The following is an 18,068-nucleotide window of genomic DNA, read 5'->3' on the forward strand; positions in this document are numbered from 1 at the left end:
AAAAAAATAATTTAAATAAAATTTTAAAAAATTTAAAAAGCTGTTGTAACCTCCCCCCCAAAAATAAAAATAAATAATGAAACAACGGAAAGTTTTATAATTGATTTTTTTAAACCACAAGTGGCCAGAGCATTGAATGATTTGCTGACATTTTAAATTTTTTACCTTTTTTAAAAAACATCTATTATGTGCTGTCCCAGGAAATATTACAAAAGAGCTTCAGAACAGAACTCCAGGCATTCACCTGTATAGTTTACAATTTGAATCTTTAGGTCCTAATTTATAAGTATTTCCTAAAACTTGTCACTAGTGATGTCTGGGTGGCTCAGTCAATTAAGAAGCCAGCTTTGGTTCAGGGCATGATCTCATAGTTCATGAGTTCGAGCCCTGCACAGGCTCTGCACTGGCAGTATGGAGCCTGCTTGAGATTCTCTCTCTCTCTCCCTCTCTTTCTGCTCCTCCCTGACTTGTTCACTCTCAAAATAAGTAAACTAAAAAAAAAAAAAAAAAAAAAACCACAAAACTTGTCACTAGGATTATTGTCCTTTCTTCACATAGCAGCCAGACTTGTCCTCTTAAAATGTAAATCAGATCATATTACTTCCTTGCTTAAAAAGAAAAAATCCAAACTCTTTATGGAAGTCACAAAGGCCCTATGAGGGTCTGAAATGGCTCCTGCCTAACTTCTCCAGCTTTATATCTGGTTACCCTTTTCCCCATCTTTGAAGCTTCAACCACAATAGCAGTTCTCTATTACCTCAGAGCTTTTATCCTTCTGTCTGGACCCTTGTCCCCACACTCTTTATGTGGCTGGATCCTTCTCAACTCCTTTAGGTCTAATCTTAAATATTTAATATACATTGGTGTGAGGAGAATCAGCTCTCTGGTAACTGCAGTTATAGACACTGATACTTAGGAAAGAAAAACATATTATTTCCTAATAATATTTCAATTTAAAAAGTGTTAGGGCACCTGGGTAGCTCAGTTGGCTAAGCACCCGACTCTTGATTTCAGCTCAGGTCATGATCTCATGCTTTGTGAGTCCAAGCCCCACATCAGGCTCTGTGCTGACAGCTTGGAGTCTGCTTCAGATTCTGTGTCTCTCTCTCTTCCCCACCCCAGCTCATGCTCTGTCTTTCTCTCTCAAAAATAATAAATAAACATTAAAAAATTTAATGAATTAAAAAATAAAGTAATTAAAAATTAATTTAAAAACTGTTAAGTGAAAAAAATAAGACCCATCTATATACTGCCTAAAGAGACTAATTTCAGACCTAAAGACCTGTAGCTTGAAAGTGAGGGGATAGAGAAACATTTATCACACAAACAAATGTCAAAAGAAAGTCAGAGCAGCAATAATTACATTGGACAATATATATAGAGTTTAAAACAAAGACTATAACAAGAGACAAAGAAAGACACTACATGAAAATAAAAGGGACAATCCAACAAGAAGATATAACAATTGTAAGTATTTATGTACCAAATATGCGAGAATGCAAATACATAAAACAGTTAATAACAAATATAAAGTAACTACTCAATAGTAATACAATAATAGTTGGGGGCTTACCCTACTTGTATCAATGGACAAACCATCCAAATAGAAAATCAAGAAGGAAACAGTGGCTTTGAATGACACACTGGACCAGATGGATTTAACAGATATATTCAGAAGATTCCATCCTAAAATAGCAGAATACACATTCTTTTCAAGGGCACATGGAACATTCTCAGAATAGATAACATATTAAGCCACAAAACAAGTCTCAACAAATTCAAAAATATCAAAGTCATACCAAGCATCTTTTCTGACCATAACACTATAAAACTAGAAACTGACCACATGAAAAAATCTGGAAAGAACACAGATACATGGAGACTGAAAAGCATGATACTAAACAATGAATGGGTGGACCAAGAAATCAAAGAAGAAATAAAAAATTACATGGAAACAAATGAAGATGAAAACACAATAGAACAAAATCTTTGGGCTGCAACAAAAGCAGTTCTAAGAGGGAAGTTTATAGCAATATAGGCCTACTTCAAGAAGCACAGGAAAAATCTCAAAAAAACAACCTAACCTTACACCTGAAGAAGCTAGAAAAAGAAGAAACAACAAAACCTCAAACCAGCAGTAGGAAAAATAATAAAGATTAGAGCAGAAATAAACAATACAGAAACTAGGGGTGGCTGGGTGGCTCATTAAGCATCTGACTCTTGGTTTCAGCTCAGGTCATGATCTCATGGTTTGTGAGTTCAAGACCCACATCCGGCTTCATGCTGACAGTGAAGACCCTACTAGGATTCTTTCTCACTTTCTCTCTCTGTCCCTCCTCCACTCACTCTCTAAAAATAAATAAACTTTAAAAATTAATAATAATATAGAAACTAAAAACAAACAAACCAGAACAGATCAATGAAACTAGAAGCTGTGTCTTTGAATAGATCAACAAAATTGATAAACTTCTGGCCAGACTCATCAAAACACACACACACACACACACACACACACACACACACACAGACAAGACTCAACCAAAATCACAAATGGAAGATAAGAAATAACAAGAACATATAAGAAAGACAAACAATTATAAAAGAATATTATGAAAAATTGTATGTCAACAAATTGGGCAACCTAGAAGAAATGGATAAATTCCCAGAAACACAGAACCTACCAAAACAAAAACAGGAAGAAAGAGAAAATTTGAACAGATCAATTACCAGCAATGAAATTGAATCAGTAATCAAAAAACTACCACCACCACCACCACCAACAACAACAACAACAAAAACCCAGGACCAGACAGCTTCATGGGCAAATTCTACCAAACATTTAAAAAAGAGTTAATACCTAGTCTTCTCAAACTATTCAAAAAAAAAAAAAAAAGGGAGGGGGGAAGAAAGAAAACTTCCAAATCCATTGTATAAAGCTAGCATTACCCTGATAATAAAAGACACCACAAAAAGCAAAAAAACAAGAGAGAGAGAGAACGAAAGGACAACATTTCTGATGAACGTAGACACAAAAATCGTCAACAAAATACTAGCAAACCAAATCCAACAATACATTAAAAAAATCATTCACCATGATCAAGTGGGATTTTTTCCTGGAATGCAAGTGTGGTTCAATATTTGCAAATCAAATAATGTTGATACATCTATTAATAAGAGAAAGGATAAAAACCATATGATCATTTCAACAGATGTAGAAAAAGTATTTGACAAAGTACATCTTATTCATAATAAAAATCTTCAGTAAAGTGAATGGAATATACCTCAACATAATAAAGGCCTTATTTGGAAAGCCTACAGTGAATATCATACTCAATATGGGAAAAACTTGAGAGCTTTTCCCCTAAGATCAGGAACAAGACAAGGATATCCACTCTCACCACTTTTACTCAACATAGTACTATGAGACCCAGCTACAGCAATCAGACAACAGAAAGAAATAAAAGACATCCAAATTGGCAAAGAAGTAAAACTTTCACTTATGTGAAGATGACATGATATTACATATAGAAAACCTAAAAGACTCCACCAAAAAACTACTAGAACTGATAAATGAATTCAGCAAAGTTGTAGGATACAAAATAAATGTACAGAATTTGTTGCATTTCCACACACTAATAATGAAGCCGCAGAAAGAGAAATTAAGAAAACACTCCCATTTATACTTGCACCAAAAAGAATAAAATACCTAGGAATAAACTTAACGAAAGAGGTGAAAGATCTATACTCTGAAAACTATAAAACAGTGATGAAAAAAATTGAAGACAACAGAAAGAAATGTTAAAGACATTCCACGCTCATGGATTTGAAGAACAAATATTGTTAAAATGTCCATACTACCCAAAGTAATCTACACATTTAATGCAATCCCTATCAAAATATCAGTAGCATTTATTTCATAGAACTAGAACAAACAATCCTAAAATTTGTATGGAACCACAAAAAAAAAAAAAAAAAAAACCCGAATAGCCAAAGCAATCGTGAAAAAGAAAAACATGGGGTGTCTTGGTGGCTCAGTCAGTTGAGTGTCCAACTCTTGATTTCAGCTCAGGTCATGATCTGGACCTCCACAATTCTGGATGTCCTTGTACTCCTTCAAGCAATTTGAAAATTCTTTCATATTTTCGTCCAAACTGTCGAATTTCCCTCTTTAATTGATGCATTATTTCAGTGCTGATTTCCATTGGTATTGGCAGTTTACCTGGCACTTCTTCCAACACGGACATTGCTATGACTTTGGGATCATCATCTTCCAAGAACAAGGCTGAACACCCAGGATGGGATGTTCCCTCTCCTTCCTGTTTCAATGACAGCAGCGCCATGCTCATCCTTCTCTTAGATGGAGGAGGACTCTTGGGTTCTTCATGATGTTTCCTTTGGCCTTTGACAGCAGACTCCTCTGCTTTATCAGTCATCATTTCCAGGGTCTTGGGTGGGCCTACAAGTAGATATGCCTTTTTTTTTTTAGCTTATTTTTGAGAGAGAGAGAGAGAGAGAGAGAGAGAGAGAGAGAGAGAGAGAGAGAGAAAGCAAGCATGAGTGGGGAAGGGGCAGAGAAAGAAAGGGAGAGGAAGAATCACAAGCAGGCTCTGCAATGCCAGTCCAGAGCCAGATGCAGGGCTTGAACTCACTAACCGTGAGATCATGACCTGAGCCAAAGGCAGATTTATATCATTTTATCTCACTTCTTTTATTGCTTTGATGTATTTTATGAACTTTGTAAGCCACTTCTAAGACCTTATAAGTGTATAATTTCATCTAATAAAGATGTAATTATGTATCCAAGTAAGTAGAGCATTTCAAAGACTTGAAGTAAAAATAAAAATGCAAGGAAAAATTTATTCATATACTGGAAAAGTGAAAGTTCCAATGATAAGAGTTGGCCAAATATACTTAGGTAATCTGAGAAACCATGGGGAAAACAATAAACATTTCACTGATTCTTCTTATTTTTTTTATGTTTTTATTTAAATTTAAATTTTATTTTTTATAAGTTTTTATTTAAATTTAAATTTTTTTATAAGTTTTTATCTAAATTCCAGTTCGTTAGGGGCTCCTGGGTGGCTCAGTCAGTTAAGCGGCCGACTTCAGCTCAGGTCATGAGCTCGCAGTCCGTGAGTTTGAGCTCTGCGTCGGGCTCTGTGCTGACAGCTCAGAGCCTGGAGCCTTTTTCAGATTCTATGTCTCCCTCTCTCTGACCCTCCGCTGTTCATGCTCTGTCTCTCCCTGTCTCAAAAATAAATAAAACGTTAAAATAAATAAATAAATAAATAAATAAATAAATAATAAATAAATAAATAAATTCATTCCAGTTCATTAACATACAGTGTATTATAAGTTTCAGGTGTACAATATAGTGATCCAACACTTCCATACAACACCCAGTACTCATGTGAACAATGTTTTTCAAAAATTAATAGAAATGTCAAAGTTCATCACATGTATTAAGTTTCATAAAACTTTTATTTCAGTTGTATTTATGTATGTATATGCATGCATGTGTGTATACTAAATCACACTATATTACTTACTATGGATTAAAATTAAAAACAAAAAGATTAAAAGACATTGCTATATATAGGTCTATCTGAGGAATAATCAAATCACGTCACTCACATGCCTGAAACTGTTGAGTGACCTCCTAATTTGCTTAAAATAAAACCTAACCTTATCATGGTCATAAAGGTCCTGTATAGGTCTGAACTCTCCCTCTCTCTTCAGTCTTACTGTGTGATACCTTCCTCTTAACCCACTAGTCACATCAGTCTCCTTTCAGGTCCTCAAATATGACAAGCTATTTTGTTCTCAGGACCTTTACATATGTTCTTTTCCTCCTTGTTATATTATAATTTACCTTGAAATATTTCAGTGTACAGTGAGATAGTTTATTTAAATCTGCTCTACTGCTTTTCAGTAAGGTGGGGGGTTATACTGGATGGTAATAGGGTAGGTGGCATGCTCCCACAAGGGGCATTTGGAAATGTCTACATGGAGGGATAGTTTGTGTTACTGAATACAGCTGGGGGGTGAGGGTAGGGGAGTGTCACTGGTATTTACAGGTAGAATTCAGGGATACTAAATATCCTATAACATATAAGACAGTCATGCCTAATGAAGAACTGTCCTACTCAAATACAAATAAAATAGCACACTGTCCTCACTCCCTATTATGAAAAACATGGATCCATGCTCTAAGGGCAATCACTTAATATTTGAAGCACCATAATTCAGGAATACCCATTCCAGGGTATTTGAATGACTTTATTTTTTTTAAAGTCTATTTCTTTATTCTGAGAGAGAACCAGTGGGGGAGGGGCAGAGCGAGTGGGGGACGGAGGATCCAAGCGGGCTCCACACTGACAGCAGACAGTCTGATGCGGGGCTTGAACTCATGAACTGAGAGATCATGACTTGAGCTAAAGATGGGATGCTTAACCAACTGAGCCATCCAGTCACCCCTGAATGCCTTTAATTAAAAAAGCAAAAACAAAAACAAAAACACCCATCTACCTTCTAAATTTTAGAGTTTGGTCTATTCACATGTAATGTAATTACTGATATGGGTGGACTTATGTCTGCTATTTTGATATCTGTTTTCTATATGTCTTACAGCTTTTTGTTCTCTGTTCCTCCATTACTGCTTTTAAAAAATTTTTAATATACTATGTTATCTGATTTTTAAACTATAATTTTGAGTTATTTTTCTTATTTTCCTTAATTTGTTGTTCTAGAGGGGCGCCTGGGTGGGTCAGTTAGTTGGGCATCTGACTTCGGCCTAGGTCATGATCTTGCCATTCCCAAGTTCGAGCCCCAGGTCAGGCTCTGTGCTGACAGCTCAGAGCCTGGAGCCTCTTTCAGATTCTGTGTCTCCCTCTCTCTCTCTGCTCCTCCCCGCCCCCCCCCCACACTCACACACACTCTGTCTCTCTCAAAAATAAACATTCAAAAAAATTTTTTAATTTGTTGTTCTAGAGATTTCAATATGTATCTTCTCACAATTTACTTAATGTTAATACTAACTTAATTCTGGCAAAATATAGGAACTTGGCTATAATACAGCTCCATTTGCTCCACCCTCCTTTGTCCTACTATTGTTATATATACAACATCTATATACGTTATAAACACAGCAAACAATGTAATTCTTGTTTTATACAATCTTATATTTTTAAAAGACACTAAGAAAAGAAAAAAATTACACCATCTTTCACGTTTACCTAAATATTTACCATGTTTGTATTCCTGTGGATTTGAGTTGTGGTCTGATATCATTTCCCTCTAGCCTAAAGTACTTCTTTTGGTATTTCTTGTAATTCTCACAGTCTTTATCTGGGAATGCCTTTATTCTGTAATTTTGCTGGATATGAAAATCTTGGTTGACAGTGTTTTTCCTCCAGTATTCTGAAGATTTTTTAAAAATGTTTATTTTGAGAAAGAGAGCAAGCAAGCACACAACCAGGGGAGAGGCAGATAAAGAGGGTGAGAGAGAATCCCAAGCAAGCTCTGCACTGTCAGCATGGAGCCTGATGTGGGGCTCGATCCTACAAACTGTGAGATCATGACCTTTCCCCCGGTACTTTGAATATGTCATCCTAAGGAGAAGTCAGCTATTATATATTATATATTTTGTTGTTCCTTTCTACATGATTCATTCTTCTCTTGTTGCTGTCAAGATTTTCTGTCTTTGTCTCTCAGTAGTTTGACTATGGAGCATCTAGGTATGGATTTCTCTGTGTTTATCTTATCTGGGATTTGGGGGCTTACTGAGCTCCTTAGATCTACAGATTAATGTTTTTCATCAAATTTAAGAAGTGTTCAGCTAGTGTGTCTTTAAACACTCATTCTGTTCTGCCTCCTCTTCTCTCCTTATGGGACACTCCTTTTACACTTGTATGGGCACACACTTGATGTTGTCTCAAGTCTCTAAGATTCCGTTCAGTGTGCTTTAGTCTTTTGTTCTCTGACAGATTAGAAAATTTCTCTTGATCTTTATTTCAATTCACCAATTCATTCTACAAGCTCAATCCTCTCTTAGCCCATCTACTGAACTTCATTTCAATTACTATAATCTTCGAATCTAGAATTTCCATTTGTTTCTTTTTTTTTAATTTTTTTTAACATTTTTTTTTTTGAGAGACAGTGAGAGACAGAGCGTGAGCGGGGGAGGGGCAGAGCGAGAGGGAGACAGAGAATCAGAAGCAGGCTCCAGACTCTAAACTGTCAGCACAGAGCCTCATGTGGGGCTCAAACTCACGAACCGTGAGATCATGACCTGAGCTGAAGTCGGACACAACCAACTGAGCCACCCAGGCGCCCCTCCATTTGGTTCATTTAATTATTTTCTATTTGTTTAATGATTTGAACATATCTATAATAAAGGTTTCAAAATCTTTATCTACTAAATACAACATCTGGGATTATTCAGAGTTAATTTCTGTTGATTGCCTTTTCCCTGAGTATGGCTCACACTGTCCTGTTTCTTTGCATAGCTTATATAACTATGCTCGCTTGGTCTCTCTCTCTATATATATATACGTATGTGTGTGTGTGTGTGTGTATAACATAACTTTTTTGTTGAAAACTGGAAATTTAAATAATATTTTGTGGCAATTCTGAATTCTGAACTCTTATTTTCTTTCTTGATAGTTGTTGTCATTGCCTGGACTTCTGTAGAAACTGTCTTCCCCATGATGTGCATCTGCTAATTTATCTGTCCCTCGCCTACCACTCCCCTTCATTTGCTAAGCTCCAGTCACACAAATCTTATTTCTGACTCTTAAACACACCTAGTTTATTCCCTTTGCACTTTAGTTCCTTCAGCTTAGAATGTTCTTCTCCCCAACATTTACATAGCTGGCTTCTTCTTAAATGCCATCTCCACAGAAACACTCTCCCTGTTATTCAAGTTAAAGTAACTCTACCCCCAGTAACTCTCTATTACTTTTCATTTTGCTCAAGAAACTTATCGTGACCTGTAATTATCTAACTGTCTATTGCCTGCCTCTCCCACTAGAATATACATTCCCTGAGGGTAGGAACTATATCTGTCTCGTTAACTCTTGTATCTTCAGTGCCTCACAGGACATGACATATACTAGGTACACAATGAATATTTTTTAAAGTAAATTAAAGAAGTAAGGTGGAATTAAAGGAGTGCCAAGCAATAATAAAAATTAAGCCAAATGTGTTTGAGTGTCTAATTCTAGGCATTGGACTTTGTGTCTTCAGTTACATTATCTCACAAAAGCATTTAGAATCTTAACATACACATTCTATATGCTAACCAACAGTACATTTTGCTTGTTTTTCTATTCTTATATTTTTATATCATTTTATCTCACTTCTTTTATTGCTTTGATGTATTTTATGAACTTTGTAAGCCACTTCTAAGACCTTATAAGTGTATAATTTCATCTAATAAAGATGTAATTATGTATCCAAGTAAGTAGAGCATTTCAAAGACTTGAAGTAAAAATAAAAATGCAAGGAAAAATTTATTCATATACTGGAAAAGTGAAAGTTCCAATGATAAGAGTTGGCCAAATATACTTAGGTAATCTGAGAAACCATGGGGGAAAACAATAAACATTTCACTGATTCTTCTCACCTAAGTCTCATCTACACTTTCTTTCCTTTTTTAATGTTTATTTATTTTTGAGAGCATGAGTTGGGGAGGGGCAGAGAGAAAGGGAAACAGAGAATTCAAAGCAGGCTCTGTGCTGTCAGCACAAAGCCCAACATGGGGCTTGAACTCACAAACCCTGATATCATGACCTGAGCTGAAGTCAGACACTCAACTGACTGAGCCACCCAGGCGCCCATCTTTTTTTTTTTTTTTTAAGTTTACTGATTTATTTTGAGAGAGAGTGCATGCATGTGGGGGAGGGGCAGAGAAAGAGGGAGAGAGAGAATCCCAAGCAGGCTCCATGCTGTTAGTGCAGAGCCTGATGTAGGGGTCAATCTCAAAAACCGTGAGATCATGACCTGGGCCAAGATCAAGAGTCAGACACTGAACAAACTGAGCTACTGAGGTGCCCCTACACTGTTTTTATATTTTAATTACTGAATATGAATATCCTATAATTCATAGAATTCTATGTGTAGGTGTGGTAAATCATCTTCAAGTCACTCTTTTAGTAGGATTCAAGTATTTTAGGGCCATGAGCGGGATATTAAGAGCAATTTAAATTCAACTGGGGCAACTTACCATAAAGATTGTTTTTGGTGAAGTATTTAGAGACATTTTCTAAAATCTATATGGTTATTGTATAACAAGCCAGGAAAAGCATTTTGTATAAAAGTGCTTGTCTGTCAACAGGATATTAAAATAGCCTGTTTAAATAAATATCAAAATATTTAGAAAATGATATGCCATTCCTTTATATTGCCTTTATGTATTTGGGACCTATTTTTTGGATTCTCTGTGTTTAAAGCAGGAAAAAATAGTTCATTTCCCAGAAAGGTGATTGAAGAGGTAGACCTATCCTACATTTGAAGTAATTGCAGTATTTATGAAGTGCTAGAGAAAAAAAAAATCATTGAAATTTTTTTCATTTCTTTTGAAGCTAAGTAGGGTCAGAATATACGACCATCTTGGGTAGGAAGTTTGAACTAAAAGCTGGATTGAAAGCAAGTGACTGTGAGGGAATCATGTGAGCACTAAGACAGGGTCTCCTTATTGTCTTTATAATGAGGAATGGGGCTTATATGTTTTAGTTCAAATATGAGTTCAGGTAATAAAGTCAAGACTTTCTCACAATTTTGCAATGCTTTGGAAGCTACCTTTAACATTTCTGATTTTTAAATTAAACAGATAAGCATACTATAGACCTAGACATATGATACACCTGACATGTAGAATTAAGTGTTTGTTAAAATATATACTAAAGTGTTACAGATTAAAATATAAAATTATTGGGGAACCTGGGTGGCATAGTCAGTTGAGCGTCCAACTCTTGATTTTGGCTCAGGTCATAATCTCATGGTTAATGGGTTTGAAGCCCACATCAGGCTCTGTGCTGACAGTGTACAGTCTGCTTGGGATTCTCTCTCTCTGCCCCTCCCCTGGCTCACCCCATCCGTCCCTCTCTCTCTCAAAACAAATAAACAAGAGAGCATGCAGGGGAGAGGTGGGGGGGGGGGTACAGAGGATCCAAGGCAGGCTCTGCACTGCAGCTGCAAGTCTGATGTGGGGCTCAAACTCACAAACTGTGAGATCATGACCTCAGCCAAAGTCGGACACTCAACCTAACTGAGCCACCCAGGTGCCCTCAAAATAAAAATTAAATAAAATTATTACATATTGAATGATTTGTTTATTAATACTTGTTTTTATTCAGAACAAAATTTGTCCATGGGACAAATGGGAAAATATTACATTTTTGAAAACAAAATATAAATGCAACAAAACTACAGTAGAGGAAGAAAGTCCATAATTCCATGCTTAAGAGTTTCATTTATAAATTGTCTAGTGTCTCACTTTGGATGCCAAAGCTACTCATGAAAAACTTTACACAACAGTTTATTTTAAACTAATGTGAATGAATAGCACATTTCTGTAAAACGTTTTCTAAATATTTGTTATTGTTACCTTTATGCATTATAAAAGGTCAGAAGAGGCATGGTCAGGGAAGGATATCATAAATTCATATGTTTGTGCCAAAAACCTTAGATGTGCTAAAAAATAATAAATGCTAAAGGCTGAAGTTTGCTACATATCTAACAAAAAACTGAATGAATATGACAGTAACTAAATCTTAAGTACATGCCCAAATTGTTACTCATTTCCATTTGTCCAGCTTCCTAATCCAAGGCTACACCAAGTTTCTTGTTTATACCATACACTAAATGCAGACACCACTGTAGAAATTGAATGATGGTCACACAACCCCTTATCCAAAGTTCTTGGGGTTACACTGGTAATGAAATTTCTAATCATTTGTCAACTAACCTCCAAGACCAGTTTTTTTCTAAAATGATAAATGTAAAAAACTAAAACTGCCACAGAATCATTGAACATTCAGGCAGACTAAGGGATAGGATTTATTTGGTGATAAAGTTAAAAAAAATGGATTATTGTTCTATCACTTTCAAATTCATCCAGCTGTCACTAATTTTGTAATACAGACTAGCTAGTATATAGCTATTATACTTCAGTAATGAATTTTTCAATTAGGGAATGACTAAATTTCAAAGATGGCAATAAACAATAAAATAATGTTGAAAATATTTTTAGAAAACATAAAAGATTATAGGCAATGGAGGAATTGTATAAAGTGTCTTTCACTGAAAGCATCTGTCTTTACTGGGGAGTTGGGTTCTAAACCAAATCTATTAGTGTGGTTCTTATCATACTTAACTATAATTTCAAATTTTTATATTTCCACATACTTAAAAAATATAAAAACCTAAAGTTAAAATAGCTTTAAATTTTTTTACATCATAAAAATAAAACATGTTAAACAATTTAGATTCCTTTTTTTAAAATTTTTTTTTAATGTTTATTTATTTTTGAGACAGAGAGAGACACAGCATGAATGGGGGAGGGGCAGAGAGAGAGGGAGACACAGAATCGGAAGCAGGCTCCAGGCTCTGAGCCATCAGCCCAGACCCCAACGCGGGGCTCGAACTCACGGACCCCGTGACCTGAGCTGAAGTCGGACGCTTAAACGACTGAGCCACCCAGGTGCCCCAACAATTTAGATTTCTAAAAACTTTCAAAATCAAAGTGCCTGGATGGCTCAGTCGGTTAGGCGTACAACTTCAGCTCAGGTCATGATCTCATGGTTCATGAGTTCAACCCCTGCATTGGGCTCTGCAATAACAGTGCAGAGCCTGCCTGGGATTCTCTCTCTCCCTCTCTCTCTGCCCCTCCCTCACTCATGTGCACTCGCTCACTCTCTCCCTCTCTCTCTCTCAAAATAAATAAATAAACTTTTAAAAAAGCTAAAAGAAAAACTTTTGAAATCAATGAATTCTTAAACCAGACCATCAAAATTGCTCTAATACTCAAATAACTGTATTTTTGAATATAAAAATTCTAAATGCATTAAGCATATCAACAATTAAGCTCAAATATCTCATCTTTAATTGCTACATGGGACTCAGAACATCCAAGAACCCAGATTTGTAATAAAAACAGAGCGAAGATTAAAACACATGAAACAATGTGCAAACAATGTACAACAAAACTAAGCATTATGTAGTAACAGGTGCTCAGAGGACAAAAAAGAATTAAAGATAACTAATCTTAAATACAGGTTGTGAATCCCTCAGTGTTAGGCCTAATGCAAGTGCTCAGCAATTGTTTATCAAGTAAATGAGCCAAGAGATCACAAAAGAAAACCAATTTAAAAAAGACAAATACCATATGATTTCACTCATATGGAATTTAAGAAACAAAACAAATGAGCAAAGAGGAAAACCAAGAAACAGATGGTTGGTTACCCGAGGGGAAGTGAGCAGGGATGGGTTAAATGGCTGATGGGGATTAAGGAGGGCACTTATTGTGATGAGCACTCGATGTTGTATTTAAGTGTTGGATTATTAAATTCTACACCTGAAACTAATGTTATGCTATATGTAGGCTAACTGGAACTTAAATTAAAAACCTGGAAAAAAAAAAGAAAAGAAGAAACTGTAGTAGAAAAACCTGGCTAACACCAAATTAAATAATTGATCAAGATAAACATCACCAGTAGTAAGAAGACATATCAATATTATGAATCCTTTGATATGCTGTATTGAAGACAGAACATCATTGAAAGTCATGAAAGGAAAAGAAAGGCTGAACAACTGTTACAGACAACAAGAGACTAAGGAGAAATAACAACTAAATGAAATGGGAGGCTGGACAAGACCCTAGGGCAGAAAAAAAAATTAGTGGAAAATCTGATCAAATTTGAACCAAGTAATAAACCTTCTTTAATAATATTGTACCAGGGCTCATTTTCTGTTCTTGAAAATTATACTAGGGTTATATGAAATGTTCATGGTAGGGAAAGCAAGGTTAAGGAATACAAGGAAATGCTACACTATGTTTGCAACTTTTCAGTAAGTCTAAAATTTGTTGAAAATAAAAATATTTAAAAAAAATAAAATTAAAAACCACAATAGGGTTGTACATTAAGGCGCCAACAATACCATAGGTAATAACATTTCCAAGCCCATTTACAATAATGCAAAAAAACTGAAATACTTAGTTATAAATCTAACAAAATACATATAGGATATGTGTACTGACTACTACAAAATACTGATGAAAGAAATAAAAGATGACCTAAATAACTGGAGAGGCATGGCATGTTCATGAAGTACAAGACAACATAGGAAAGATGTCAATTCTCTCAAAATCAATCAGAAATTGGCTTAATACAATTCATCTCAAAATCCTAAGAAGGTATTTTGTAGATATAGGCTACTGATTCTAAAACATATATCAAGAATTTAAATAAAAACTTGAAATTAAAAAAAAAACATTTCTAGATTCAACATAAATCAGAGTGGAAAGACTAACCCTTTCTTTTCAGTTACTCTCCTAGTGAAATAGTGGATCAAGTATTATCGATAAAAAATACATTATGTGGGCACCTGGGTGGCTCAGTTGGTTAAGCCTCTGACCCTTGATCTCAGCTCAGGTCTTGATCTTAGGGTCATGAGTTCAAGCCTCACATTAGGCTCCACGCTAGGCATGGAGCCTACTTTTTAAAAAGTACATTATGTAAAGCTAACACTTATTATAAATTGAAGTGTATTTAAACTAATAGCCCTGTATTTTAAAATATGGAAATACAACTGTCTCTCCACTGAAAAAAATAATTTAAGAAAAAAAATATATATATATGGGGGTGCCTGGGTGGCTCAGTTGGTTGAGTGTCTGACTCTTGATCTTGGCTCAGGTCATGATCTCATGGTTCGTGGGTTCGAGCTGGGCTCTGCACTGACAGCCAGAGCCTGCTTGGGATTCTGTCTCTCCCTCTCTCTGATCCTCCCATTCATGCATGTGCTCTCTTTCTCTCTCAAGATAAATAAATAAACTTTAAAAATAAAGTAAAATATGTATGGAAAGACAAAGAAACTGGATAGCTAAAAGAATTTTGAAAAAAAGAAAATGAGAAAAATCACACTATCCTTTTTAAGACTTATTATGTAGACAAAAGTAATGGAAGATAGTGGTACTGGAAGAAAGATAGACACAGAGGTGAATAAAATAGAATAAAGAGTCCAGAAACAGACTCACACATATATAGGGAACTAATTTTTGACAAAGGCATAAAAGCAATTGAAGAAAGGAAGTTTTTAAAAATTTTTTAGAAGTTTATTTATTTGAGAGACAGAGAGAGCGAGCGGGGGGGGGGGGGGGGAAGAGAGAGAGGGAGAGAGAAAATCCCAAGCATGCTCTGTGCTGTCAGTGCAGAGCACAACATGGGTTCAGTATCATGAACAGTAAGATCGTGACATGAGCTGAAATCAAGAGATGTACGCTTAACTGACTGAGCCACCCAGGCACTGCAAGGATTTTTTTTTTTTTAATGATGTTGGAATGATTAATCATCTATAGGCAATAAACTGAACCTTGATCTAAAGCTCACAATTTATACAAAAACTAACTCCAAATAGATCTTTGATCTAAATACAACTTTTAGAAGAAAATACAGGAGAAATTACTTACGACCTAAGTTTAGGCAAGAAGTTCTTACATATGACACCAAAAGTAGAATCCATAAAAGAAAAAAAGTTGGATTTCATGAAGATTACAAATTTTTACCCTGTGAAAGATACCTCCAAAGATGAGGAGAAAATATTTGCAAATCATATGTGTGATAAAGTACTTATATCCACAACACATAAAGAACTCTATAAACTTAACAGTAAATAAACACCCTAATTAGAAAATGGGAAAAAAATAAAATAAAAAAAGAAAAAAAGAAAAAAAGAAAAAAAAGAAAATGGGCAAAAACTTTACCAATGAAAATATATGCATGGCAAATAGGCACACAAAAATATGTTCAAGAATATTAGCCATCACAAAAATGCAAATTAAAGCCACCATGAGATACAACTATACACCTATTAGGATGTCTAAAATAAAAAATGCTGACAATACTGTACTGGGTTCAATAGTAACGTCTGAAAACTCATGTCTATCTGGAACTTTAAAATGTTGATCTTATTTAGGGGTGCCTGGGTGGCTCAGTTGGTTAAGCGTCCGACTTCAGCTCAGGTCATGATCTCACGGTTTGGGAGTTCAAGCCCTACATCAGGCTCTGTGCTAAAAGCCCAGAGCCTGGAGCCTGCTTTGGATTCTATGTTTTTCTCTCTCTCTGTGCCCTTCTCCCACTCATGCTCTCTCAGTCTCTCAAAAATAAATAAATGCTAAAAAAAATTTTTTTTTAATTGATCTTATTTAGAGAGTCTTTGCAGATATAATTAATATGAGGTTATAGTGGATTACAGTAGGTCCTAAATCCAATGACTGGTGTCCTTATAAGAAAACCATGTGAACACACAGAAACAAAGGGCAGATAGATACACAAAGGAAGACAGGCATATTAAGACAGAGGCAGAGACTGAAGTTATGCTGCCACAACACAAAGAACACCAAGGATTTCCAGCAACTGTCAGAAGGTAGTACAAACAGGTGGGATGGTTTCTTTCTCAGAGGCTGGTCCTGCCAAACCTGAATTCTGACTTCTAGCCTACATAACTATAAAAACACCCAGTTTGTAGTAATTTGTTATGGCAGCCCTAGGAAATAAATACAAATACCAAATACCAGTTAAGGACACAGAGCAATAGCAACTGTCATGCATTACTGGTATGAATGTAAAATGGTACAGTCACTCTGGAAAATTGTTTGGTAGTTTCTCATAATGTTAAACACACATGACACAACTCAGCAATTACATTATCCTAAAGATTATGAACTAATGTTCACACAGAAACCTGTACATCAATGTTCATAGTAGCTTTATTTGTAATAGTCAGAAGCCGGAAACAACCCAAAAACCTTCAACAGATGAATGGATAAACAAGCTATTGTGTATCTTTACAATGGAATACTATTCAGCAATAAAAAGAAATGAACTACTGATACACATACAACAGTCTAGATGGATCTTAAGGGCTTACACTGAGTTAAAAAAAAAAATCCCAAAGGTCACATATTACATGATCCCATTTATATAACAGTCTTTTTTTTTTAAAGAACAGTATATGATTCCTTTTTAAAAATTTTTTTTAATGTTTATTTATTTTTGAGACAGAGACAGACAGAACATGAATGAGGGAGGGTCAGAGAGAGGGAGACACAGAATCTGAAGCAGGCTCCAGGCTCCGAGCTGTCAGCACAGAGCCCAACGCGTCGCTCAAACTCACAGACTGTGAGATCATGACCTGAGCCGAAGTCGGATGCTTAACCGACTGAGCCACCCAGGCATCCCTATATAATAGTTTTAAAATGACAAATTACGGTGACAAAAAACAGACCAGTGGTTGCCAGGTTGACTATAAAAGGATAACATGTGGGAGTTTCTTCGGGAATTTCTGTATGCCAGTTGTGGCAATGGTATATGAATTTATACATGTGATTAAATTTCATAGAACTATATAGCAGGAAAAAATTTTAAAGGAGTGTATGTTGAAAAAGAAGAAGTGTGTGTAAAATTTAATGAAATCCAAATAAAGTCTGTAGTTTAGTTAATAAACAGCACTGTACTACTGTCTGTTTTCTGGTTTTTATACGGATATTTATTTGTACTGGTTTTATTCTGGTATTATGGTTATATAGTTTATTCAGTCTACAGTTTTCTCTTTCAGTATCTTAACAAAATGTATTCACACAGATGTAGGCAGTAATAAATTTGCATCCATTTGTATTCATATATGAATTTCACTTTGGACTTTTTATTCCCATTATTACATTTACTTTTTGACAGAAATGTAGGTTTATGGGACACCTGGTTGGCTCCAGTCAGTTAATCGTCAGACCCTTGGTTTCCACTCAGGTCATGTTCTCGTGGTTGGTGAGATCAAGCCCTACATCATGCTCT

The 18,068-nt window shown here is 35.5% G+C and overlaps 1 protein-coding gene across 1 annotated transcript in view; it reads right to left on the bottom strand.

Moving 5' to 3' along the window:
• The window catches only part of PPM1E (protein phosphatase, Mg2+/Mn2+ dependent 1E), a 217,937-nt gene that overhangs the window by 106,635 nt on the left and 93,234 nt on the right, over nucleotides 1-18,068 (bottom strand). The window lies entirely within an intron of this gene.

This window comes from Acinonyx jubatus, chromosome E1 (genome assembly GCF_027475565.1).
Source record: "Acinonyx jubatus isolate Ajub_Pintada_27869175 chromosome E1, VMU_Ajub_asm_v1.0, whole genome shotgun sequence".
NCBI classification, from domain to species: Eukaryota; Metazoa; Chordata; class Mammalia; order Carnivora; family Felidae; genus Acinonyx; species Acinonyx jubatus.